This window comes from Carex rostrata, chromosome 33, assembly GCF_964058835.1.
Source record: "Carex rostrata chromosome 33, lpCarRost1.2, whole genome shotgun sequence".
NCBI classification, from domain to species: domain Eukaryota; kingdom Viridiplantae; phylum Streptophyta; class Magnoliopsida; order Poales; family Cyperaceae; genus Carex; species Carex rostrata.
The window spans coordinates 2,385,215-2,397,696 of record NC_135950.1 but is presented as its reverse complement, the minus strand read 5'-3'; the positions used below and the strand labels follow the sequence as shown (position 1 = coordinate 2,397,696).

The 12,482-nt window shown below is 33.7% G+C and overlaps 2 pseudogenes; one reads left to right on the top strand and one right to left on the bottom strand.

The window, feature by feature from the left end:
* Nucleotides 1-229: 229 nt before the first annotated feature.
* Nucleotides 230-2,816, bottom strand: LOC144548452 (G-type lectin S-receptor-like serine/threonine-protein kinase At2g19130 pseudogene; annotated as a pseudogene).
* Nucleotides 2,817-9,179: 6,363 nt separating this feature from the next.
* Nucleotides 9,180-11,089, top strand: LOC144548617 (farnesyl pyrophosphate synthase 2-like; annotated as a pseudogene).
* Nucleotides 11,090-12,482: the final 1,393 nt, after the last annotated feature.

Here is a 12,482-nt window from a genome sequence, read left to right as displayed (position 1 = left end):
AAATGGTACCCAAAGTTTCCTCCAAGGGACATGCTGTTTGAAACATGGTACCACGCACCTGTACCTTTGCCAAGTATCTCTAGAAAATCAAAACAAGAAGAAGAAAAAGGTGGCTTTCCGAACATTTACTAAAAAACAGTTTAATTTTTCATGGGATTAAGCTCCAGCTTACCATGTAAAAATCTAGAATATTTATTATGAAAACCATAGGGCTTTTTTTGCCATTATGCAACTACATATTAAACAAAATCCTTTCTCAATATATACATATAATGCAAGCTATCACAGTACAACTCTAAAACTTAAATAATATAAATTAGACGAATTCAGCCCGTGCTCTTAATTAGTGAACTAGATGCGCTGGTATTTGAGGTGGTTCTTTGGGTCTTCGAAGACATACCAGAAGAAATATCTGAGAAGAAATTGATATAATCAGGGCTCTCCTCCTTAACCCTAAGTGATATCGGCATTGATGGCGTGTTGACCTCCAAAATGCCTTCTAAAATTTGTACCACTTGTCCCATTGTCGGCCTAGCAGTCTCGTCATCTTGTATGCACCAGCATGCCACCTTACATGCTCTTTCAATCTCTTCAATTGGTGCATCTCCATTCAATTTTTGATCCAAAAGTATTTGAACATCGGCCTCAATTAGTTTTCTAGCAGCAAAAGTAGGGAAGAACTCCGAACCCGATGAAACACTATTCCATTGATCAGAGTTGTTTCTATGGCCAGATATTAACTCAAAAAGCATCTTGCCATAGCTATAAACATCAGCTTTTGGAGTAATCGGTATGCCTGTTATCCACTCTGGTGCTAGGTAACCTATGGTGCCTCTCATTGTTGTCAAAACCCTACTAAAATCCCGACCTAAAAGCTTCGATAATCCGAAATCAGCAACTTTTGGTACCAAACTTTCATCCAAGAGAATGTTCTCGGGTTTAATGTCACAATGAATGATGCAATACCGACATTTTTCATGTAGGTACGCTAACCCTCTTGCTGTACCAAGTGCTATTTGGTACCGAGTGCTCCAATTTAGTATCACATCTCTGCAATTAAATAATTGCACATCAAGAGAGCTCTTGGGCATGTACTCATAAACCAGTAGCCTATGAGAAGCTTCAGAACAAAACCCAATGAGACGAACTAGGTTTACATGCTGGATCATACCAATTGTTTCGACCTCAGCCCTAAATTGCTTCTCACCTTGGTGAAAACCATCTAGCTGTTTAATAGCAATAGCAGTTGAATCAGGTAAATACCCCTTGTAAACCGAACCGAAGGCTCCTCCACCCAATTTCTCAGAGAAGTTTTTACTAACAAATTGCAAATCATCATACCGAAATGCAATTAAGGTACCTTTCGACTCCGTTAACAACCGAGCTCTCCTCTGATCTCTCTCTCTCTTTATTACAACCAAAACAACTATGATACAAAAAAGCACGGCAATTACGCCACCTATAACTACGCCGATAAATAAACCCGTGTGACTTTTACTTGCAGTAAATTCTGATGCAGCCAACCTGAGATAAAGCGTACCGGCACCGCTTCCACTATATTCATCTTGGAGATTCAACAAACTCCCGTACCACAAATTGCACCCGCTTTGGAACGAATAAGCGGAGCAGGTACAATATTTCAAACAAGCCGATTCGCACTCTTGTGCACTATTAACTTGTATACTTTGCGAATTGTCAGGGTATTTCATGTTATCTAAAACATAGAACTTATCTTGCTGTATCTTAGTCAGATTGCTGCTTTCGCATCGTAATTCAGTATTTCTCACACACCCACCACTATAATCCCCCAAACTGTAATCAGTCTTAGATTTTTGTGAAAACCCATGTAAACAATTACAATGTGGCAATTTGTTTGCATTGCAACTACTGTAGGGCCCACAAAGCATGTAGGTCTCACAATTCTGACTCGGCTCAGCAGATAACGTAATCCACTGTTTTGATGTGTCAATCCAATGTAGTTGTTTGATTTGGCCAGTATAATCTACTATAAATCTCAATGGCACACCAGAATCAGGTTTTCTTGAGTAGATGAAGTAATTCTCCTCGTTATTGCTCACATAAGTGAAATTGTATTGGTAATCGTCGGTCATTTCGACATTCAAAGTAAAATTCTGAGTCCAGATACCACTGGTCCAGTATTCTGTAGCCTTGTTCCACTGTAAGAAAAGTTGACTGTACCATTTGAGTCTAATATTAAAGAGTATATACCTTCAGCAGGGTCAGCTGAATTCTTCCAAGAAATGAGCCTTTGGCTAATACCAGTTGTTTTATTGAGACCCAATTTATCGCCCGGTAACCACGTGTTGGTTGGGTTGTCAATACTTTGCCACAATACATTAGATTTATTCGACGCATATCTCAAAATGAGGTTTCCACCATCATTCAACACTGCTTCGGTTTTGTTTAACGGGTTTATACCAGTAACATTAGTGGACCATACTTCAGTTTTAGACCCGTTAAGCAAGACCAAGTTTCCGTCGGAACCAATGGTGAGCTGGGCCGTGGAGGGGTCAGTGAGCGGTGTGTTTCGGTTGGCTATGAAGACAGATGTTTGCACGGAGATGGTGTTGTACCAGATGGATATGTACCAGTAGGAGGAATTGGGAGGCTGGTAGAAACCAAGTGCAAACTGTTTTTGAGCAGAGATGAGTTTTTGGTTGGTGCCGGAGAGAGACGAAGTGGAGGTGATGGTGTCTGTTGAAGTAGACATGGATAGGAGAGAGAAGAGGTAGAGAGAGAAAATTGAAGAAAGCAAGGGATTTTCTCTCAACGAAGCCATTGATGGGAGAGGGAAAGGTGGGATGGTATTTGCTAATGTGAAGGAATTTGTGGGATTTTTTTTTAATTTTAATACGAAGTGGGAATGATTTAGCACGGGTGAAGATTTTAACAGAGTAGGTTTAGCTTCATGCAGCGCATATACAATATGCTATGCTGTTTTGATTTTATAGTTCGTGAGCTGCGTTCAACTAAAGCTGACATGTTAATATCTCTACCCATCTACCCATTTAGAACGGAGTCAATCAGTCAACGTGAAGTGCGCATTTTTTGCAGTTTACTTGCTTAGATTGTAGTAGGAAACTGATGCTCAGATCTGAACCGTTGGATTTGATCGAATAAGGTTGTAAGAATGGTCAAACTAAATATCTCAAGAGTCATGGTCTACTTTAAACCAGTTCGATCTCAATCGAATAGTCTGGACCTTGATTTCAGCCTCTTCTATACATCATCTGTTGTAGCGGATATGATGAGATTATCCGCGAAAATGTTAGGTCCATCTGCAATTATTGAGACTTAATTAATACCCACAGATTCAAACAGTTCGTCTCTATCTTGACCGTTCCTTCGATCTGAAGTGGAAGAATGACAAAGCATTTTCAGTTTAATCAAAAGATGTAGGCAGTGTGCCCACGGGCTTTGAAATCAAAAAAAGAAAAAAAAAAGAAAAAAAAGAAAAAAGAATGTAGGCAGTGATGATTGGATGGCATGTTGTAGTTGAATTTGATTTAATACAGCACTAATATCGTCCACATGTTTGATTCCGCAATTTTTATTCATAGGAAAAAAAAATAAAAAAATAAAAAATAAGAAGTGTTGCGGATAAATTTTAAAAACAAGAAGAAGGAAGTATTGTGTCATGGCGTTCCGCAGGGACGTCATGCCAAATTTCGGTTCTACGGAACGCAATGCCAATCTTTGGTTCGATGGAAAAAAAAAACTAACTGGAACGTCATGCCAATCTTTGGTTCGGTAGAAAAATAAAATAAATAATTGGAACGCCATGCCAATCTATGGTTCAAATGAAAAAAAAATATGGCACTTAATCACCCTTAAAATGAATTAACCTAATTATTAATCTAATAAATGAAAATCTATTTTAATCATACAAATACACTGTTGCTGTTTTAAGGTTTTTTTTTTTTTTTTGACTTTCTGTCAGGTGGAGGAGACTAAATCATTTGGGGTGTGTGTGGTGGGGGGTTGAAATGGGTCATAGTTGGACTTTGGCGGCCAACTTAAAAAAAAAAAAAATCAGATTTGGAGAGAGGTAGCGCATGGCGTTCCATGGTTATTGTTTAGCTGTTTTTTTTTTTTCGCAGAACTGAATTTTGGTATGGCATCACTGCGGGACGTCATGGGCTGCACATGCCTTTCTGTTTTTGAAATTTTTTAGCAACCATTCTCATTTTTAATATTTTTTTTTCCTATGAATAAAAATTGCGGCATTTGATTGGTATCCAATACTTAGTCAAAAATTAGTCCTAATACATGAAATTGATTTGTTTTGTTTGATTAATAAGATGCGGTAAAACATGTCAAATGGAATTGTAGATTATAATAAACAAATATTGAACCATAAATTTATCTGATCGGTGCTAACTATAATCCGAAATATATTATATATTTTTTTCAATAATCAATATTCCACTAAAAAATGTGTCACGCCGTTACATTTTTATTTATAAATATCAAGGTTCTAAATAAGAATTATCACGTCATCGCGAGAAGATTAAAGAAAAACATATTACAAATAACGTAGCTATAATAAAAACTATCCTACAAAGTATTTTTTTTTTCAAATATTATATTATATAATTATACTAATTATCAATATTATTTAAAGTCTCATAGAGCGGTAAGAAACATAAAATCAATTAAAAAATTATAATATTAATATTAAATCAGTGCAAAATTTAAATATTTAGGCTTATAACTCAGCTCCTGACAAGGAGCAGTCGGTTCTTCCCAACTTGCAGAGCATCATCTTTCAAGGACAATTAGGTGTGCAATTCTCATGACTAGTACCGGTGGCTCAAGAGTCAAGTCGTAGGCCTCGTGCTGCCTGTTGATATTGACCGAATTTGTACTAGCTGAAGAAGACAAAAGATAACTTATACATCATCATCAGGGGTGGATCATAGTGAAAGCTGTGGGTGGTAAGCCACCCCAAAATATTCAAAATCTATTACCAAGTATATAGAAACTCTTATTGATTTTTTTTTTATATGTATTAGCACTTCCTATAATAATTTAACAAATTTAAAGGGACTTGAATGTAAACTTTAAAACTCGAAATCACGGATTGGGCTTCCATGTCTGTTTGGGTGCTTCGATTTCTGTGTGTGCACAGTGAAAAAAGGAAAAGATTTTTTTTCAAAAAAGATCGTAGAGGGTTTTGAAAGGTATGTACACACCGGATAAAATCATTCTCAAGGAATAACACCAGGAACAAGGGATACTAAGAATATGCATGATCAAGCAAAGATGCTACTGCAAACTCATTGTCTTCGGAGACAAATAATAAAGAATAAAATAGTGACTGATCCAATGAAAACAAAAAAAAGTCTCAACTGGAGATAAGAACTAAACTTTAATGAGATGGAGCATTAGAACGTGTCAGTAGAATAACATATCAAGAAAATCTTTGCCAAGGCTAACGTATACTTTCTGTAAGCTGTATGCTTAAACTTCAAATCAATGAATTTTTTAGTCCAGATAGGCAAGTCAAATACATTAAGCTTAATTAACACAATCCATTCTCTTTGCTATTCAAAATCCATTCTTTTGGAACCAGGCATTCGGCCATAGGCTAAATTATGGCTAGAAGCACTATATTGAAGGATGAGTTCCTCTTCTAGAAGCACTATGTTTAGAGAAGACCTTGATACAACTAAGCAGAACAATCAAGCTTTCTAGGAAGCAGATCTAGCAACTAGGTAGGTAGGATATTGAGCTACGAAAAACACCATCAGATTTCAAAGAATCCCCAATTTTGCTATCTCCCTTCATTTTCCACCGCTATTGTCCGATACAATATTTTTTTTCTTAAAAAATGTTGTTTAGCCCCCCTATACTCAAATTCTGGTTCCGCCCCTGATCACACATAAACTAGTTATTTTTTTATTCAAAATAATCTAAACACCAAGTATAAATTATCTATATTTTTCTATTTAGTTACAAAAACAATATGGATCTTAAAAAATGAATTTCAATTTGGATCTTGGAATAAAAGCTTATGTAGCATAATGAGTATTATAGCGGGCGTAGTTGAAATAGTGCACTTTAGGGGTATGTTTGGATGAAATGAGAATAGCTTGAATAGAGGGCTATTCTATAATAGGGGTTATTCGGAAGATCAATGTGCATCCAAACAATATTTTTGCTAGTTAGAATAGTTGTTATTCTCTATTCCTTGTAAATGTTGGAATAGCTACTATTCGAAAGTGTGAACAGAGAGAAAAAAATAATTTCTTCTCGGATTTCCAGTAATACAGTTCCGAAATTATAAAATTGACACCACTTTTGTTATCTTCACATCGTGACAATTCAGTTGAGTTCCCACTTGCCTATCTTTCATCTTAATTAACACCTTGTTAACACTATTCTTTATTAGTTACAGCTATTTAATATTTCAAATGTACAATCCAAACAACATTTATACTAATCCAAATAGCACCATTTTTATACTAATATGAAAATCACTATTTATTTTCTATTTTCATCTGCTATTCTTAAATTTCACTATTCTAGTTATTCTTAAGTAGAAGGACAGAGAAGAAAATGAATTGTCTAGTAAGGGAGGTAGTTTTTTTTTTTTTTTTTAAATATTTGACCAAAGCTGACCGAGAGAGCTAGAGTCGTAGAGACATCTCCACCTTCCAGTCCATATATAATAAGTAGGACTTGTAACAAAACAAAAACAAAAAAAAAATGGATTTGCTATGCCAGATTTATGGAATTTTTTTCATAAATCATAATTAATAAAACGAATTTTACGGAACCAATATGATTGGTTTTTTTTTCAAAAACCATAAGGACCGTGGGGGTTCCCACGGTCTCAAATTGTCTTTTCTCCAGACCATGGGGTTCCCACGGTCTCAAATTTTTTTTTTTATATAAAACAGAATTTTTCTAATTTTTTTTTTTTTGTATTAAAATATTAGAAATGTTGAATATATTTCTTTGAAAATAGATGAAATACAATATAATTTGATTTATTAGAAAGACTGCAATAAATAACTCGGATCAATATTTTTCAGGTCGGGTTTTTCGCGGCTGTAAGAAAAATTAATATATTTCTTTATGTGTTATTGGAAAAAAATAAAAATGCTTAGATTCTGAGTTATTGATCCCGGTTCAAAAGTCACTTCTAGGTAATCCAGAAAATATTGTGATCCTTCTAAGACATTTAATTTATAAAAAGAACTGTAAGCTCTTTCTCTAAGTATTTTTTGCTCTAGCTACTTGTAGGGGGAAACAAAATTGTAAGCAATTCGTCGCTCCCAATGGGTGAGTTAGACCAAACTCGCTCGAGATTTCTTGCACTGTATGATCGCCTGATGCACGAGATAATGCACGATGCCGACATCGAGTTCACTAAAGAGATCATGCGGCTACAAGTGGAAGAGGTATGATACTTGAAGGTTAAACCACTTCATGAAAGCATGGTTCAAATTTCATGAGAACCAGAACACTAAATTTCTTGTTAAAATTAAAGTGCACCATATATATATATGGTATCACATATATAGAGTAAGGCTTGGGTGCTATGGATAGCATAGAGGGCTACCGTGCTACGGCTCAATATTCGAGTTTTCAAAATCCTAACGGTCGATCCGAACCGTTCATCTTGTTCTCCATATTAATATGTGTTTGGAGACCAAATTTTACATTTTTTGGAAATTTTTTACTATTTTTTAGCTAGGTAGAAAATCACTTGATCTAAAAAATTCTGCACCATTAAGATATTTGATTTTCTACCTATCTAAAAAAATAGTAAAAAATTTCCAAAAAATGTAAAATTTGGTCTCCAAACACTTATTAATATGGAGAACAAGATGAACGGTTCGGATCGACCGTTAGGATTTTAAAAACTCAAATATTGAGCCGTAGCACCGTAGGCCTCTATGCTATCCATAGCACCCAAGCCTTACTCCACATATATATATATATATATATGGTATCACATATATATATATATATATATATGGTATCACATATATATATATATATATATATATGGGAGATAGGCTACGGTGAGTTGCGAAGTAAAACGCGTTTCTACTTCATGCCGTATTTTTATTTTGAAAGTCCAAACGACCGATCCGAACCGTTAGATGTTTAATTCATATTGAAATGTGCTTGGAGACCAAATTTTACATTTTTTGGAATTTTTTTTACTATTTATTAAGCATTTTTGAAAATTGCTGTTTTGCTGTGAACAGTAAAAAACAGTAAAATTTTCTGGACCATCAGATCAGCGACTTTCAAAATTAGTTAATAAATAGTAAAAAAATTCCAAAAAATGTAAAATTTGGTCTCCAAGCACATTTCAATATAGAGAACAAGATGAACGGTTCGGATCGACGTTTTGAACTTAAAAATCACAAAATATGAGCGTAAAGTAAAATAGTCGCTTTACTTCGCAACTCACCGTAGCCCATCTCATATATATATATATATATATGGTATCACATATATATATATATAAAGTGGGGCGTCCATATAAAAACATATATTTCTTTTTAGACCCGGACCAATTCAGTATCAGGTGAAATGCTCGGAAACTCTTAATATTTTTATGCCGATTCTAATCAGACGGCTCGGATTAAAACAAAAATATTATGTTATTAATGGAACAATTAATGACTCCGTACAAGGACCCATAAATTATTTGCCCTTGATGGTCAACTGGTAATATATCCTCCCCCCCTGGTTATTTTTCCTCTTTCCAAGGTGATAATTCACCTACCTAATGAAATGAGATCAAACAAGGTCTAGTATAGTATGCACTATGTCCATATAAGCCCAATTTGCTAATCATGACCAGCCCATGATTAATTAAAAAGCCTAGTAAAGGCCACTAATTTGAATCTAATTCATCTGAGTATCTCAGCCCATTTAACTATGTCGCCCCTGCCCTTTTTTCTGTCCTTTTTGCCTCCTTAACAGATACTGGACTACAATGTACCAAGAGGTGAGTCTGATTTCCATGTTTCTCAAAAAATTCACATCCTTTTAAATCTGATGAGAAATATTAATTATTTGATGTTGATGTGCGTTTTACATTCATTCAAATTAGAGGGAAGTTGAATCGTGGATTAGCGGTGATACATACATACCAAGCATTCAAAGGAGATAAGCTTAGCGAGGAGGAGTTCTTCCTTGCCAGTATGTTTGGCTGGTCCCTTGAGTGGGTAATTGTTTCTCCCATATATACTGGAAATTTTGTATAGCGCTACTGATTTTCTCACCATGAAAAGTGAGACTCTGTTCTTTTCATCATGTCCACCCAATCTAAATCTGACGGACCGATATATATTGACCAGACCTGAACCATAATTTCCTATTAGTACGTGTGAATCACTTCAGTTTGTTTTTGGCCGGATGGAAAAGCAGGATTCAAATTTTTCAAGAGAAGAAAGAAGCATATATATAGGAATGCTCTTGCTGATGCTTTTGCTAAATGTGTCCAGCTTCAGGCATGTGTGCTTGTTCTAGATGATATCATGGACAATTCGCAAACTAGAAGAGGTCGCACTTGCTGGAAAAAACAATCAAAGGTGATCTAATTATATATTCTTTTTCATGAGATGTCTGATAACTTATGTATCAAATATTTGGTGCCAAATATAAAATTAATGCATATATATTGAATATTCCTTGATTCAGTATCAAACTTTTTGTAGGTTGGTCTTGATGCAATAAATCACGGCATTTTGCTTAAAACCCACATTCACAGGATCATCAAGAGATATTTCAGAGAAATGCCCTATTATATCGAACTAATAGAATTATGTGACGAGGTACTTCATAGATCAATATTTGCTGTCTATGTCGAATTGTAACAATTAATCCTACTTCTTTCGGTAATAAACTTCTATGTGTCCTGGTTGTATATCAAACGTCTTTGGGCCAAATGCTAGATCTCGTAATTACACACGACGGAGAAGATGATCTCGCAAAGTATACCATGCAAGCGTAAGCTTCTAAATTTTAAAAGAAAGGAACTTGAATTGAGTTGAGTCCCTTTTATGCTACAAATTAATCTTTATTCTTTTTCTTATATATATTGCGCAGATATCGTCGAATTGTCATTTTTAAGACATCATATTACTCATTTTACCTTCCAGTAAGTTGTCGTTTTGCAAATTTCTTTAAGACAATAGTCATATTTTAAGATTTTACCTTGCAAATTTTTCAAACTATGTCATGATGATTTCAGATTGCATGTGCTTTACTTTTGGTGGGTGTGGAGTTAGAGAAGTTCAAAGGCATAAAGGAGATACTTGTCGAAATGGGTGTATATTTTCAAGTACAAGTAATAAAATCTCGTTTAATTTATAAGAAAAAAATATCTCCCTTAATTCTTATTTTATATATTCAATGAAATTATATATTTTGATTCCTCCCTCTGATTTGAAAATATTTTAGGACGATTACCTTGATTGTTTTGGTGATCCTGAGGTAGCCGGTAAGGTAAGTAATATTTACCTTGATTTTTTGTGAGTGTTGTTCGTTTGTTTTCTCTTTAAGAGTTGTAATTTTGTATTTAATGAAGCACAGATAGGGACAGATATAGAGGATTACAAGTGCTCTTGGCTTATTGTACAAGTACTTGAGCTTGCAGATGAAGACAAAAAACAAATACTCTATGTAAGTCTATATATATAATTATATATACACATTTTACTCCATTTTAATTAATCCTGGTTATAACTGTTCTTGCTATTATATTTCTGAATCTTTAGGAGAACTATGGAAAACCAGATCCAACTAGTGTGGAAAAAATAAAGAACGTATATCGAGAGCTTGATATTCAGGTACGTATATATATATGTCAGTACTTTTGTTACTGATTGTTAAAAAAGTTATACTATCATTTAGTTTGACAAATTATTTTACTTTTTAATTACATGATTCTCAACCGAAAAGGGCTTATTTTCAAAGTATGAAGTAGAAAGCTATATATGAAAATCTGCTGGCAGCAATAGAAACACAGTCGAGTCCAGTTACGCAAGAGATATTGAAGGCTTTACTAGAAAAGATTTATCGAAGGAAGAAGTAGACCTTTACATAGTTGAAATCTCGTTGTATTGGTACTATATATTATGTTCTCATATAAGAATTGCATATGTATTATTTTATGTAAGTTATGATACATATAGCTATAAGAATTGCATATCTATTACACTGCCAATTATTTTTCATTCTAGATCGATGTAGTTATTTGCTAACTTTTGACTTCTCACTCTGTACTAATAGATTAATGTAACAGTTTGTGATAAATTAATTTCGAGCCAAATTTAAATCAACAAGAGTAAAGAATGGAAATCATGTACAGGAAAAAAAAATCCTTCATCCTTCAAGCCAAAATAATTGTGTTTCATACATTTTATCTCATTTCAAGTATCCCAAATCCTTTCTGTAACATCAATTTCTAACATTTTCAATTACTCCTATTCAATATAAATTAAAATTGTAATAGAAAATTGCAATACAATTACACAAAAAAAACAGAAGATAAAGTCAAGTGATTAAAAAATTTTCATTTCCATACACATTGAAAAAAAAGAAGTATATATTACAATGAAATTAGTTGTCAGTAAAAAAGATGATATACACTTACTTACTATTATATTCTTGATTCAACACACAACATACATAATAGTCATTTAGACAATACTACTAACTAGTTTGGTACCCGTACATTTCATAACTTATTTCAATTCAAATAGAAAAGGTACCATTAGCAACAAGAAGGTTGTATTGTAAAATACAAGTAACAAGGGGTAAAATAATATATTCATTCAGAACCTACAACATTTTGGGGGCTTTTGTTCTTCAGTTGGGAATGGATGGAAATAGGCCTGGTGTAGTGTTACAGGATATTTCTATGTACATTTTTGGCGGAAGTTGAATAAGAAATACCTTTGAGTGTTGTACCTGTTGTATCTTAATTTCCATACAACAAAACACTCTAATCTAAATTCAAATAATGGTTGATAGTTATGTTAATACTTACAAAAAATATATATATATATAGTTGTTAGTACCTGTTGAAAAAAGTTAGTTGTTAGTACCTTTTTATAACTTTAATTTCTTATCAGTAATATAATGTTCCTAATTTTACTCCAATTAATGTATTGGGTATGATCTATGAAAACACAAGAAATAGAGGTATTTGAAACCTCCTCAATTATAATATATTACTATTAATCCAATAAAGTTCAACATGTGTCAAATTTATTAATTAGGATATGAAACATTATAGCTAATTACTAAGGATTTATCTGGACTTAATTTGTTTTAGGAATGTGTCGAAGAAAAATTTGAATTAGTTTATATTGGTTATAAAAAAAATTTATATTTTCTACACTTTTTGAGTAATAAATTAGATATATCAAAATATAATTGACATTGTTTTCAAATTAGTTAAAAATTGACTTACGAAACAAACG